Source organism: Perognathus longimembris, chromosome 1 (genome assembly GCF_023159225.1).
Source record: "Perognathus longimembris pacificus isolate PPM17 chromosome 1, ASM2315922v1, whole genome shotgun sequence".
In the NCBI taxonomy this organism is placed as follows: domain Eukaryota; kingdom Metazoa; phylum Chordata; class Mammalia; order Rodentia; family Heteromyidae; genus Perognathus; species Perognathus longimembris.
In genome coordinates this window covers 128,107,213-128,122,850 of record NC_063161.1, presented here as the reverse complement: position 1 = coordinate 128,122,850, position 15,638 = coordinate 128,107,213, and the positions used below count along the sequence as shown (strand labels likewise).

Sequence of the window (15,638 nt, the reverse complement as noted above, 5' to 3'; positions counted from 1 at the left end):
TTTTTCTTTGACATCAAATTATTTCCAGGCATGTTTGTTTTCTGTAATTCAGGCCTGTGCCTACTAGCTTTCCTTTTATATTTCTATGTAGCTCTGTTATCAATCCATCAATCAATATACCTATTTACCTATCAACACACCTCTACACCTTTTCAACCTAAATTGTGGACAGACTAACCCAATATCTGTTCATAAATTATCTGTAAAGCACATCTTGAGTAGGACAGTTGTCTGATTTTGTAACATAATTATAGAGCAGCAGTATTTCTTACTCTGTAGCTTGAAGACAAGATAGAGAGCACAGCTCTCAAGATATGCTCCACGTTCTAGTAAGGATGTACTTCATGTCGTACTTCCTGATAGATTGTGGATGGATTGTTTTTGGCCTCCTACCTTCTGTGTCTGTGATATAACAGACATCTGAAATTCAGAAATTGCTGCTAAAGGTTTTAAATTATATCCTTCCTCAAAGTATTTCCTTGTTGGGACTTGACTTCCCAGAAAGCACTGTGCCATCACCTTACCTTAGTTGAAATTCATTTCTTATCTTCTTTGGGAGTTGACATTTCTAAATGGATTCTGGAAGAAAGATGCCATTAGAACATAGGGAATAGAGAAGTGCTTGGTGTTTGTTTGCACATGAACCCAAATGATTAAATCTAGAAGAAGGGAGCTAGAAAAGGGCCAACATCCTTTTCTATTGTCATATTGGAAAATCTGATTGTAGTTGCCAACTTAGCTTCAAAGCTTGTGAAGTTAGCAAATGTTTCTCTGGATTGGCCAGTAGACTAGATGTGCATTTTCTTGCTAATATTATTATGAACATTCTTCTTTTCATAACTCCATTAAAATTTAAGTGGTGAATTTAGAAGAGGCTGACTCAGAGAATTTTGTCTTATAAAATTTTAACCAGAATCTTCCAATGCATTTATACCTGCCATAAAATGCTCAAGACTCTAATTTATAGAAATTTGAGGCTTATGCTTTGCTATGTACAAAATATCTAGTCTTAGAAAAGAGAATGCAGTTGTGCTGTTTATAAAAGATAATAGTTCATTTCCTATGGCCTATCTTTAACTAAGAATCATGGAAAATACTAGTATTTATATTAGCTTACCATTTCATATTTTAAAAAAAGGTTTCAATGCTCATTTATACTCTGTAAGATTCTCTAAAATGAAGCATGCAGATTGTATTCACTTCTACATAATATAAAAACTACAAGTAGTTTTTCAAAAGAGCTTTATTAAAATAATTTTGTAATTATAATTTGGAATCCAATAACACAACTAGTAATATGAAAGATAATTTTCAGAAAATTATTTATATAAGTATAAAATTTTATTTCAATGGTAGAATGAGGAGGACTATTTAATGCTCTATCAGTAATAGGCTCCAATTCATTTCATTATGCTGGCTTTCCTTCCATGAAATTAAAAGTTGAAGATGGAATCATTTGTTCATATCTTTGTCTATGGGAATGATCTAATTTTCATGAGAATGGTTCTACTTATTTGTTAAAGAAATTTACAAGCATCCCCAACAAGATGTAGCACTAAAGTAAGATTAATGAAAGGTATGGTTTAAAAGAGCATTTCAAAGATGGCATCTTTTACCCTTTTTACGATTCTTTTAATGAAATCTTTTAACTTATTTTTAATTCCTATTGAGGGTCTCAAATCTAACTCTTCTGTTTCTGTGATATTGTAATGAAAAAAAATTACTAACTTGATCTCAGCAAAGGTGATCACAAGGAAAGAAGACTAAAAATTCATCTAACTCAACTTCCATATTTGTTTTTCATCTCAGAGAAGGTTAAGTGACTTGCTCAAACAAACAGCCTTTGAGTGCCACACTGAGGGCCAGAGTCAGATCACTGTGTCTCACAGTCAACTATACTTGACCCCAAGGAGCAATAGGATGTTAGGTGGTTTGGTACTTAGTGACAGAGATTAATGGAGTCAATAGTTAAGATCGAATTCTTCACAGCATACCTACTTGGTCTGCTTCAGATTTGGATGATTTTGCTCCATTATTGTTTAATTCTCCTTTCATTTGCCTTTGTCAGTTATATCACTTATTTAACATCCTCCAGGGTAGAAAGGATCCTATTAGTAGTTACTTTGGGTACTATACACAGAAAATTATTAAAATACTGGGTGTTCAAAGGTTCACAAGCAAGACCACTCTAAAGCTACCGGCATAACCATGTTCATTGTAGCACAATTTACCATCACTAAAATATGGAACCAACTCAGATGCCTCTCAGTAGAGGAACGGATCCAGAAAACGTGGTAAATATACACAATGGAATTCTATGCTTCTATCAGAAAGAGTGACATTGCCTCATTTGTAAAGAAATGGAAAGACTTGGAAAAAATTGTACTAAGCGAAATGAGCCAGACCCAAAGAAACATAGACTCTGTGTTTTCCCTCATTGGTAATAATTAGCATATGTCTAAGGTAGTCCCAGAAGATGATCACAATAGCTCAATAACTATGTACTTATGATCACAAAGGATGATGCTAAATGAAATGAACTCCAAGTTACGGAATAAGTGTTTTATCATTGTTGATGTTATTTTCAATGTAGTATGTGACATTATGCTTTTTTCTTTTTTTTTGATTTTACCCCTGTAGTTTTACCCCTGATGTCACTGTAACTGATTTTGGTACCAAAGGCAAACAAATGCAACAGCAATACTTAGAAGACAATATATTGTAAACCAAGCGTACAACTGGGGTGGGGAGGGAACTGGGGAGAGGGTAAGGTGGGAGAAAAATGAGGGAGTAGGTAAGAAACGTACTCACTGCCTTATTCATGAAGCTATAACTCCTCTGTACATCACCTTGACAATAAATTAAACAATGATATATTGAAAAGCTTCCTGAATGAAGCATATATTCAAATAAATACATGCATTCAAATAAAAAAACTGGGTGTTACTTTCAGCCTGCTTTTACATTGTATACAAAAAAACCATAAATGGGGGCTGGGGATATGGCCTAGTGGCAAGAGTGCTTGCCTCCTATACATGAGGCCCTGGGTTCAATTCCCCAGCACCACATATACAGAAAACGGCCAGAAGTGGCGTTGTGGCTCAAGTGGCAGAGTGCTAGCCTTGAGCAAAAAGAAGCCAGGGACAGTGCTCAGGCCCTGAGTCCAAGCCCCAGGACTGGCCAAAACAACAACAACAAAAAAACCCCAAAAACATAAATGAACCTGTGCTTATACTTAGTTCCCTGTCTCCAGGATAGTTCATTATGTTGAGATAACTATTACTAAATCTATAAAAAAAGACCCCAAGTGTACACCATGTGAGGCACCAAGAATTTTAGATAAGAGATATTCAATCTTCTAAGCTATTGAAATGAAGGTAAAGATATGATAGATGAAGCTCATTTAATCTCACAGGATTTAAGAGTAATATTTTCAAAGTATTATATAACAATTCTTATTACCTTCTTCACTGGTTTTGTGAACTTGCAAATCACTTAACCACTATGTCCTTCAATTTCTCAATATAAGAATAACTTTGCAAGATAAACTACATTTGTCTCTGGTCCTAGGCCTTAAAATAGCCTGAATAATCAACATTAAGGGAATTTGTTTACCTAAATTCATCTATCTATAAAAGAACGCTGGGAATTTAATGAGGAACCTCATCTATTATGCAAATTATCACAAACCTAAGAACACCTGGCCTTGAAATAGGGCATAAGAGACACATTCTGCAAAAGGCCCAGCCGTAGATACAGAGGATATGAACAGGGAAACTTTCCACATGTGAGCATAATTTTCCATGCAAAATGCAGCAAAACAAGTAATTGATTGTATATAAAATACATTCATTTGTGTTCAGACTTAGTACCCAGATAGAATGGAAAACTGCAGGAGTTAAAATAGAAATAACTTCACCTAGCTAACGGCCTTCTTTTTTTTTCCTGTCACCAGCAGTTTATTTAGTATAGTACTTGCTAGAATGAAAACACCTAACAATATGCCCTTTCTTAACATCATGAGTAGTCTTTTGCCTAATCAATTTTGTGGTTAAAATTTTATATAACATAAAAAAGAAAACTCTGAATCTGTAAAGGATCAGAATAGGCGCAAGGATATAGGAAAAGAAAACTTTTTTTTTAAAATAAATTATAAAGGCCAGTTAACAGGAAAATCCATTGCTTTTCTCTGTAGTCAGTCTTAAAGTATGTCAGCATGTGTTACCTGTGAAAACTAGTAGCAGTCACGGGTGGATGCTGTCATGACACCCAACTCTGTTTCTAGTTCTTTTAACTCGGGTGGAGCTTCCTTTCATTGTCTTTTTCAGATGGTGGTAATTTGGCAAGATTTTCATCAAGAAATCCAACTGTAGCGTCTGGGGCTGTGTACACTCAGTCTGCACCTGGCCAAGGCAGTTTGCACTATAGATCACCGTATTCTCAGGAATGACCTCAAAAGTGTTTAGGTTGCAACAAGCCCCCATGATGCAGCCACTTGTCAGTATTACATTCCTGCCCACATATGCTTTTGATTCAATGACATTGTTATCTCCCATTTTCATGGCTTGGGAATAGCAGCCACTTCAAACACATTATTGGTTCCAATGATCATAGGTTTGGGATCTAGGTCTTCAGTGTCAGGGGTTATATTATCTGGGTAAGCATTGATGATCAGGGCTTGCTCTTCTATTAGGTTCCCTTCACCAATAACAATGGGCCCAGCCTCTGCAATGATGCATGCTTTAGGGTGGATCACCATCCGAGGTCCTATAGTCACATCCCCTCTGATTTCACTTTCTACACACACAACAGCTCCAGGAGCAATCTTCACAGATTCTTTCTGTGAATGGGGAGTAAGAGGTCACAAACTAACAACCAGCAAGCTCAGAGTCTAGACTTTTAAGATTTGCAAATAGTTCTGATTTTTTTTTTAACAATATGCCTAAGAAAGCTGTCTCTCTTGCTGGGCATTGGTGGCTCATGTCTGTAATCCTAACTACTCAAGAGGCTGAAATCTGAGGTTCAAAGCCAGCCCAGGCAAAAAGTCCATGAGACTCTTATCTCTAATTAACCAGCAGAAAACCAAAAGCAGAACTGTGGCTCAAAGTGGCAGAGTGCTAGTCTTGAGTGAAAGAGCTCCAGGAGAGTAGTCAGGCCCTCAGTTCAAGCCCAACATGACAAGGAAAAAAAAGTAAGACTTACAAATTGTTCAAAAGATTCTTTAACAATTTACACAGAACGTACTGATACTTTTCTATATTTTGCTGTGACCCACTGTTGGACACAGCTTTATCTAAGCTATCTGTATCTACCCCAAGCTAACTGGAAGAACTGTCAAATGACTACACCAGTAAAGTAGGAGAATTAGGCAATTTTTATTTGTTGTCCCTGTCCTGAGGCTCAGGGCCCGGGCACTATTTCTGAACTTTATTGTTCAAGGCTAGTGTCTTTACCACGTAAGCCACCGTTCCACTTCTAGCTTTTTTTTTTTGGTGTTCAGAGTATCATAGATCTTCCTTCCTGGCCTGGCTTCGAACCTTGATCCTCAAATCTCAGCCTCCTGAGCAGCCAGGACCACAAGCATGAGCTTAAAAGCTACCTTTTATGCCATGAAGTCTGTCTTTTTGGTAAATTATTAAACGCTGATTAGTCAAACAATTGAGGCTTTCTTGGCCAAAATGTTGCTGCCTTGATTTACAAATTCCAACCCTTTTTGTATTTTGTAAATATGGAAAGGACTGGAAATCAAGACTGCAATGACTTACTCATATCAATTTACTTTTTCTGAAATTCTATTAAATATTCATGCGTGAAAAAGGCTTATTGGTGACTTGCTGAAGATAATGTGAACCGTTTTTCTTGCAGTGCTGAGGCATATGCCAGGCTGCCACTCTATACCCTTAGCCTGCATTCCCAGCCCAATATGAAAAATTTTAACTCTATTTCCCATTTAAGACTTTCTTTCTTTTGCCAGGCCTGGGGCTTGAACTCTGGGCCTGGGCTAAAGACTATCACCCCGCTACTTGAGCCACAGCTCCACTTCTGTCTTTTTCTGTTCGTGTGGTACTGAGGAATTGAACCCTGGTCATCATGCATGCTAGGCAAGCACTCTACCACTAAGCCACATTCCCAGCTCTACGGAAGTCTTTTTTGAAACTTTTCTGATTAAAAACATAAAGTGCTGTAAGATTTTCTTGAAAAACAGATTCATGATGTTCTTTTGAATGTGTGCTCCTTGCAGAAAACTTGCACATTCACAAACTCTCTCTTCTGGATCTTCTCCGCCATCCTACGCAAACAGCCTTCTTAAGAGAAGCTGAATGAAGTTTCCAGAGATAGGGACACAGCATTTCCTGTTTTGCATCTTGAGGTTAATCAAAGTTAAATAGAGACTCTATCAATTGAGCCTAATGACATCAATAAAGCCACCAAGTGAAAAAAAATCATTGTGAGAAGTCCTGAGTTCTTTTAGGTCATCCTGGAGGATTAGGAGATGAGTCAGCCCTTATTATATGTAGCATGACATGAAGGTTGGTAAATCAGCAGTCTTTACTGGGCATTTTTTCTAGCAAAGCCAAATTACTAAGGAACAAAGGCATCATCAGTTTAAACTTACTTAGCTGCTTCTGATCCTTTGAGTGACTGTCAACTGGAAAAATTAGATGTCACACATTGGGACTATGGGGCTCATATTACAACCTGGGACATAATCAAGCTCCTTAACACATTTATGTGGATAAAAATTTAAAAATGCGGAAAATCATAGTTACCACTTGGCTTCTGCTCTGATTCTGTCCGGTGTCAAACACAGGATGCTAGGGGTTGCTTGCTGAGAGACTGATCATGGATGGACACCCTCTAAGAAGCTGTAGCTGAGATGTGACATACACATGTATCATTTAACAAATGTTGAGAGCTGGACACATTGGCTCCTGCCTGTAATCCTAGCTACTCAGAAGGGTAAGAGCTGAGGATCACAGTGTGAAGCCAGCTCAGTCAGGAAAGTCTGTGAGACCCTTATATCCAACTAAATACCAAAATGCCAGAAATGGAGCTGTGGATCAAAGTGGTAGCATGTTAGTCTTGAGCACAAAAGCTTAGGGAGAGCACCCAGGTCTGAGTTCAGACCCCAGAATAAACACAAAAGAAAAATGTTGAGACTAAATTATGTCAGCTTCATCCAGTATATGTAAGTGGCATTTTGTGTGTCCCTCAGTCTTTCTGAAAAAGAACCCTGCTCACAGTACTTCAAAGTTTGGGTATTGATGGCATTTGTAGCTCTTGTCTCCTTTTGTCTTTCTCTTTCTCTTCCCTGCTGGAAAATGCCACCCACACCTATCACAGATAAATTCAGGAAACATGGAGTTGGTTGTTCTGAAATACCTCAGCACATTCAGAAAACTATGGTCTGAGATTCATTTTATTTCTTAAATTTAAACACCCTACAGTCAATGGTAGAGTGAGAATGGTTTCTTGAAGTAGTTTTACAACCAGTGGAGTTGTAAGGTAGGGCACACATCTGCTTGGCATAGGATAAAGCTATTATCCTCAACTCCTTGGGTAAGTTTAATTTCTCATAAATAGTAACACATATTTATTTTGTTTCTTGAAATAATATCCCACCCATTTTCTTCCCTCAGTGCGAAGTAGAATTTTTTTTTTTGGACTAACATCATATTTGAGGATAAAAGCATTTGCAATTCATTTCGACTGTTCAGGCAGACTGAATACTCCTCTTACTAGAGTAGCTTTTAAACGAGAGATGTAGAATTAATTCTAAGCTTGAATGGTTTCACACACACACACACACACACGCGCGCGTGCACATCTTTTCTTCCCCACTTTATGATTTTCACTCTTTTGGCTTCCCCTGCCATTGTTCCTATATGTAGATAGGTAGAGATTGTAATAATTATATTTTTTTTCCTCATGTGTTACAAGCTCAGACTCAGGCTTTGTAATCCTATCACTCTCTTACCAAAGGATTTTCTGTAATTCCCAGTATCAGAAAATCTTTCTGGGAATGAGCCATCAACACTCATTTTAGGGTAGCATCATTTGCCTTCAACGTTGGGCATACATATTATAGACGGTTTTATCCTTGTGAAAAATTAAATACATTTCCTCATTTTTAATAGCCCATTGTTGATTCCAGTCATTGCAGAGGAGTGGTTGAAACTTATTCACACAAATTACCATATATGAATTTTAATAATAAATAAAAAGCTCAATGTATAATGTATTTTTTCAATGACTTTTATAATTAGAATATACATACATTGGAACCTTTTCTTATAAATCCTGCCAGATCCTGCCAGAATCTTACAAGGCCCATTAAAATTCAGAACTCTTGGATGAAATGTTAAATATTTGTTTATGTAAATGAAATTCATAGGACCAATAACTATTTCCTTACATACAGAAAAATATCTGTGTCTTCTAAGAAGGCAGTAAAATTTTTTTTCTAATTTTGTATTACATTTTTTGAAAAACAGCATGTGCTTTTAAGCCCAGCACTTAAAAGCCTCCTGAATTTCTTATTCATTTTAAAGAAAAAAGTAGCAAACTTGAAGTCTACTTTATGATTTCTTTTTTAAATGTTCCTTTTCAGTCAACGAGTTGCTACTCCTTACTGGTGACTGGTCATGGAGAAACAGAGCTGCAGTACTTCTACTCTGATGGAGGGTTGAGAAAAACCAGCTTCCAGGCTATCATGTCTGTCACAACCCCTTAGACTCTCCTAATTCTTTTGGAAAGATACTAACTTCTTTGCATAACCAAGTGTTTTTCTGTTGAAGAGGAACTTCTATGGAATCCAATTATTCATGTTTACATATCAATATTCAAATTGAGTTAGGTTTAGAGCATCTCCAATCTCAGCACTCTGTTAAAAAAAAAAAGATTGCATCATGCAGAGGATGCTCAGAGTTGCTGAGAGGTTTTCCATACACTGTATGATGCAGTGGGCTCTCTGTTCTCTAATTCCTTCCCCTGTAGGCTCTCCCATCTGTGAGAAGACCTAAAAAGTACATGAGTGGCAGGAGTAGCTTACTTGGCAAGAATTTACCAACAAATATTCTGGACCTTTTCCTCTACTAAGAGATGGGATTGGAGCTGACTAGGAAGCATTCCTTTTTATCCTTTCAGACTATAAATGGTGTCTCATCACGAATGAAAAGATGCAAGGAGCACATTGCACATTGTGTAAATGAATTTTCATGAACACCAGTGCAACACTTTCAAGCAAAACTAAAAAGAAATCTTGGCTAAATGAGCATTCATTTTGTGGGAAAGAATGACCAATAAAGCAAATGGAGACTAAAGAAACAAAATCAAATTTTAGAAATAAAGAATTGACCCTTTCCCAAAGTGGCCAATTAGACATTGCAACCTTCCTTCTGTGGAACTATATAATTAACATACGATAGTCACTTCCCATAATTAGTGGGGTCTTCTACCTTCCATTTAATTAGAGAGTCACATTGTGGTTTTTGGCAAGCCAGTTGACATCTTTTAAATACTTAGTGATCATTATTACATCAAATGATTATTTTACTCAGTATTAAAAAAAATGGGCTGGGCACCGGTGGCTCATGTCTGTAATCCAAATTACTCAAGATGCTGAGATCTGAGGATCATGGTTCGAAGCCAGCCCAGGGAAGAGAAGTCCACGAGGCTTTTTATCTCCAACAAACTACTCAGAAAAGGCTGGAGGTGGTGCTGTGGCTCAAGTGGTCGAGTGCTAAACTTGAACACAAAGACACTCAGGGACAATGTTCAGGCCCTGAGTTCAAGACCCAGGAACAGCCTAAAAGAAATGGCTTTCTCTACATTGAAAAAGAAACTACTGTAGGGGAAGGTAAACTTACTCTGAATGGAAAAATTTCAGAGTTTGATATGGTGATTTTAATTTGGAGAATGTATATAAATTAGTGAAAAACAAAGAGGAATTGCTCATCCAACAAATATTCATTCATAGGGGTCTCCTTTCTTGCTACCTTCCACCAAGTGTTTGTTGGACAGCTCATTCAAACATGGGGTTTGATCAGTTATGATAGACAATATATGTGTCTTAATACCAGGTTACCCAGCTTTTTTCACTCTTAGCTGGTGCTCTTCCACTTGAGTCACACCTCTAGTTCTGGCATTTTGCTGGTTAACTAGAGATAAGAGTCTCAGTTTTGTCTGCCAAGGCTGGCTTTGAATCAATAATCCTCAAAACCTAAGGAGCTAGGACTATAGACATGGGTAGTAGGCGCCTGGCTATAAGGCCTTTCTTGAATATTCCCCTTACCTAATCCAACATATCTTATTGCTACAAACAAAAAAATGAATAAGGTATTAGATATGGCTTATGCTGAAAGCCTTTGTAGAGATACAAGTAAGGCCTTCTTGAAGAGTGTTCTCAATGAATTCTCAGACTAGAAGAACTAAGAGTCAGAAGCCAGATGGATGGCCAGAAATGATGGAAGGATTTAGACAGTAGTTCACCTTGCTCACTTACCCACCTTTGGTGGGTAAGAAGCTGTGACTGAGAAGCTGAAGTCAAAGCTCAGGTGTTATAATCTCTGAGAATAAGACTTTTCCTTTATTTAGATGTCAGTCTGTGGTCTTGTGTTGTGACAAACAAGTATTGTGAAATCCTGCATGGTTAAGTGCATGAGCAGGTGCAGGATGCCCAGAGTGAACATGTAATTAACTTATTCTACACAGGAAGACTACTGAAAGGGAAAGTCAATTCTATTTATAATTGTACTGTCCTAGCAGAGTTTCCAAGGTTATCTTTATAGATAAGTATAATTGTCTTCATGTAGTACCCTGTTCAGCTGGACCTTTTGGCTTCAGCACAAGACAACTCAGATTTCCTCAAGGAGCACTCCATTTGAAATGACCTAGGCCAGTACATAACAGTCTGCAGAATCACTGGTCCCTCTGCTATGATGTGTTAGGAGCCTATACGTCATGACACGAGCTGGAAGTATGTTTGAATATATCAAAAGAAAAGTAACCCACATTGTTAATAAAAGGCTTTAAAGTGCAAGCCTACTGATGTTTTTGTTTGTTTGTTTGGTTTTGCTTTTTGAATGAATTTTATCAGGACTCTGCTAAAGACCATCTGGGAAAGTAAACCACCTTTTAATATCCCATTCTCAAGTCCTATCAAATGCCTAAGACAGGAGTTGTGAGATTTGGGATTGACAAGTGACCAAGAGAACTTTAAAAAAATTTTATTTCATTGTGACTATAGAGGTCGTGTACAGAGGGATTACAATTACCTGAGTCAGGTAATGAGTACATTTCCTGTGGTACACTGTTTTCTGTTCTCACTCTCATAGTCCCTTGCTTCTGTCTCCACCCATGAGTTGGATGATTCACTTTCATTAGTGTCCACTGAGCTCCACTGCTGCACTTTTTCACCCTTTCCCCCTCAAGTTCTGTGCCTCCACCCTCCCAAAGATATACACACAAATAAACCATACACAAAGAAAGAAGATAAAATCATCAACAAAATAATGAAAAGAGAGATTTCTTGTTTGTATATCTTGGAGTTTTTTTGACATATATACAATATAATATAGATAGATATTGATAATTTAGGTATATCTGTATTCTATAATATAGATTATATTATATAATTATAGGCTGTACTTATAAAGATAGCTATTGATTATATATACCAAAATATAATGTAATAATATTTAGGTTGAACATAAACCATTCAGGAATTTTCTCCTGCCCACTCCTGTTACATATGCAGAACTGCTGTTTTAAAATCCAACATATTACATTATTATGTATATATCAATATATAATACTATATACAATATAATTTTATATAAATATAAAGATGCGCATAAGTGCTATGCCTTTGTGTTTCTCCCCCGAGGGTGTCCTCTTTTGGTCTCATTGCGTGTGAGTATGACTTGGAGAACGTTTGCAGGAAAACTCTGCCTTAATAACTGGGGTAAGTTGTTAAAGGACTCCAAGCACACAGCCTCTGGAGTCAGGCTGTAGAGTTCCTGTGTAGTCAGCGAACTTACCCTGCGTCTTCTCAACTGAAAGGAAAATAATAACAATGCCTACGGCCTGGGCTGATGAAAAGATGAGAAACTGATAACTATGTCTGGCAATGAATGCTACCAATAAAGGAACACTGTGCTTCTGACGACACAGACCCTTTCCAGGAAGTGAGCAGAAACAGGTGCAGAACTTTATACTGCCCCATCATAGAACACCTGAGTTTTATCAGATCTTGGTGCAATATATATGAAACATTTTTCAGCCTCATTAGCAAGGGCTTTGTAAAGTTCCCATTCCCAGCAGACTCCTTTGGATTTGCTGAAATCAAGAGCAAGTTTCTTGTCTTAGGTAGGCCTAACTTAAGTTCTTTTGAGGTAAGTAATGAGATCAAAATAATTTCAGGCTACCAAGAACTCTAGGAACCATTGAACGAATAAATTCAGCTGCCTTTTCGTTTTCTGTTCACAATGGTATTTCATAACACACAGATATTTTCACATTGGTTTTAGCAAGGGCATGTGAGGTGAAGGTTTTCAAGAGAGCTACCAGGTTTTTCATCTCAGTTATGGGTAAACATCCACAGACAAACTTGTCTACCATGAGGATAATTCTATGTAAACATTTCCTGACTCCTTTTGTTATTCTTGAGGACAGAAATAAGCTGATTTGCTTAAACAGATCCCTGTTTAGAAGCTAACCTTGAAAAATAAGCTGGCAGGGTTTTCAAACAGTCTCAGAGGAAGTTTGCAATCATTCCATTTGCTCTGACAATAGAAAATTTATCTTTCTGAGAAAGGTGTTTACAAATCTTAGTGTGATTTTCTTGAGAACAAAAGCTAACTGTCATAGTTTATTGCTGCCTTCCAAAAAATGCAAAGAACCTTTGGGAAGTGGTTAGAATTAAGAAGCATTTTAAGGCTACAAAATGAAACATAGCTAAGATTGTGGGGAAATGGCACCACTCTGGGTCGGAAGGAGATGGAGGTCATTTATAGTTTTTTTTTTTTTTTCCTTGTAATGTCGATAGACCAGCAATCAGCAGAATTGGTTCTGTTTGATAAATGCTCCTTGTGGAGAACATTTTAGCTTCAGTGATTGCTACCTTTCCCCAGAGTGCTCTGACCTCAGCAGTAGAGATGGGGTTATTCAGGTACTGCCTTGTGAGAAGGAAATCCTGGGAAGGGGGACAAAGGAAGTTAGCTGTCCCAGAGTCTTCCTAATGGGAAATTGAGCTGCATACAAGACATGTTCTGGCTGAAGGGATCAAGAAAATGTGCTACATATGCATAATGGAATTCTATGCTTCCATTAGAAAGAATGGTAGTGTGCCATTTGTAAGGAAATGAAAAGACTTGGAAAAATTATATTAAGCCAATTAAGCCAAATCAAGAGAAATATCCGTTGCATGGTTTGCTTCATTTGTTGTAACTAGAATGTGCCTATAAATCTACAAGTAAACACACCGGATGGTAAAAGACAAAAAATACACTTATATATGATAAATTATACAGGACTCTAGATAGTAACACAGTAAGACCAAAGGAGGATATTCTTAGAAGAGGCTCAGTAGCTATGTGCATATGATCATATAAAATGAACTCCAAGAAATGGGAACAAGAAGTTTTATTTTATTTCTTGTTTTATTCCCTGCTTTGTTGCTGTTTTTGTTTTCTCTACCTTTTGTATTGTTCGTAAATTTATCTGTTTTGGAGAGGGTAAGGGGGAGCACAAAATGATGGTACAAAGGGTGAACAAATGCAGCAATGATACTCACTAGACACTATGTTGAAAATGAACTATACAACTTGTGGGGGGAAGTTAGGAGGGAAAAACAGAGAGAATAAGAGAAGAGGTGACACTGTTAAAAAATGTACTCATGACCTGGCTTATGTAACTGTAACCCCTCTATACATAACCTTTACAATAGCAATTAAAAAATGAATTGTCCTGCAAGTTTCATTTCTGCTCTGCTTTTTACCTTTTCTCTCTCTATCCTTGGGTCCCTTTATTTGATGTTCTTGTGTTATATCAAGATGATTTTTCTTTTCTTGTATTCCTTTGTGTTGTTGCTGCTTGATGTAATTTTTTGTCTCTGATTTTGTCTTCTCATTTTCATTTGTATACTCTTTAGCATTCTCTTTCACATTACAGAGGCTAGAAGGCTGGAGGCTGCATTTCCTGTATTTCCTTGCTAGTAGACTTCTAGTTGATGCTGCAGTCAGTGAGTGGTTCTCACATGCTGTCTACAGCTTCTGTCTCCAGCTGTGATGACTAGGAATCTGGATACCAGCAGAGAGTAGCTGTGAAGTTTTGACAGCAGCTTGGGGATATGCAGCTGTGATTTGACAGTGGTGGTTTTCTACCATTCCAGTGTATTTAGAGCTGTGGTTTGGATGTTTTTTGAATGTTGGCCAAAGGTCCCCAGTGTGGCACCACTTGGAAGTCCTGTGGAACCTTAGGAGTGGAATATGCATGGGACTTCTTGGCAGTTCTTTCAAGGAGATTATTGAAAGAACCTCAGTTTGGCCCTACCATCCTTCTTCCTGCTCTTGGTTGGAGATATCATCAATTCCTTGATGTACATGTGAAGCTTCCATTGTCATCTGGGCCATGTAGAGATGTTTTACCCTCACCATGACTGTGCTATACCATTGAGACTCTCAATCTCCGAAATGGTGTACTAAATGCACCTCTTCTCTTTATAAGGCAGTTGCCTCAGGCAACATTGTTGTAATAATGACACTGGACTAATACCTTCAGTCAGCTGAAAGCTAGCAGAAGCTATTCCACTTCCAAATGTTTGGGAGCCTCTGAAACATGGTATTAATCCTTTTCTGTTTAAAACTCTTAGCACCATTTTCTGTTTTCTGAGTTGAAATTCTGATCAAGAGAGTAGCTATGCTTTACCTAGTCTTTCTTCTCTTTTTTTTCCTTTTATTTATTTTTAAATTTAATTTTATTGTCAAGGTGATGTACACAGGGGTTACAGTTACATAATAAGGTAGTGTGTACATTTCTTTTCAAACTTTTACTTCTTCCCTCATTTTTCTCTCACTTTCCTTCCTCTCCAATTCCAACTCCCTCTGAGTTGTATAGTTAATTTCCAACATATTGTCTCATAAGTATCAATGTTTCCTTGGTTTTCCCTTTATCCTTTGTCTCACCATTCTGATGTTCCCTTTCAGATAATTCAGATAAACATATATACAACATCCAGGGTACCAAAATCAAATACAGTGACAACAGGGGATAAACCATAGGGAAGAAAAATGAAAGAAAAAAGAAATAATTTCTCATAGAACATTAAAAATAACAACAATGAAAAACTTCTTGCTTCCCTATCTTAGAGTTCATTTTGCTTAGCATCATCTTATATGATCATAGTCATTGAGCTATTGTGACCCTCTGCTAGGACTATCCTAGACATATATTAATTACTATCAATGAGGGAAAACATAGAGTCTATGTTTCTTTGGGTCTGGCTCACTTCACTTAGTATGATTATTTTTCCAAGTCTTTCAATTTTCCTATGAATGTGGCAATGCCATTTTTTTTCTGATAGAAACATAGAATTCCAGTGTATATATATATATATACCACATTTCCTTGATCTATTT

The 15,638-nt window shown here is 37.2% G+C and overlaps 1 pseudogene; it reads right to left on the bottom strand.

The window, feature by feature from the left end:
• Window positions 1–4,174: 4,174 nt before the first annotated feature.
• Window positions 4,175–4,858, bottom strand: LOC125352778 (annotated as a pseudogene).
• Between the last annotated feature and the right edge of the window lie 10,780 nt (window positions 4,859–15,638).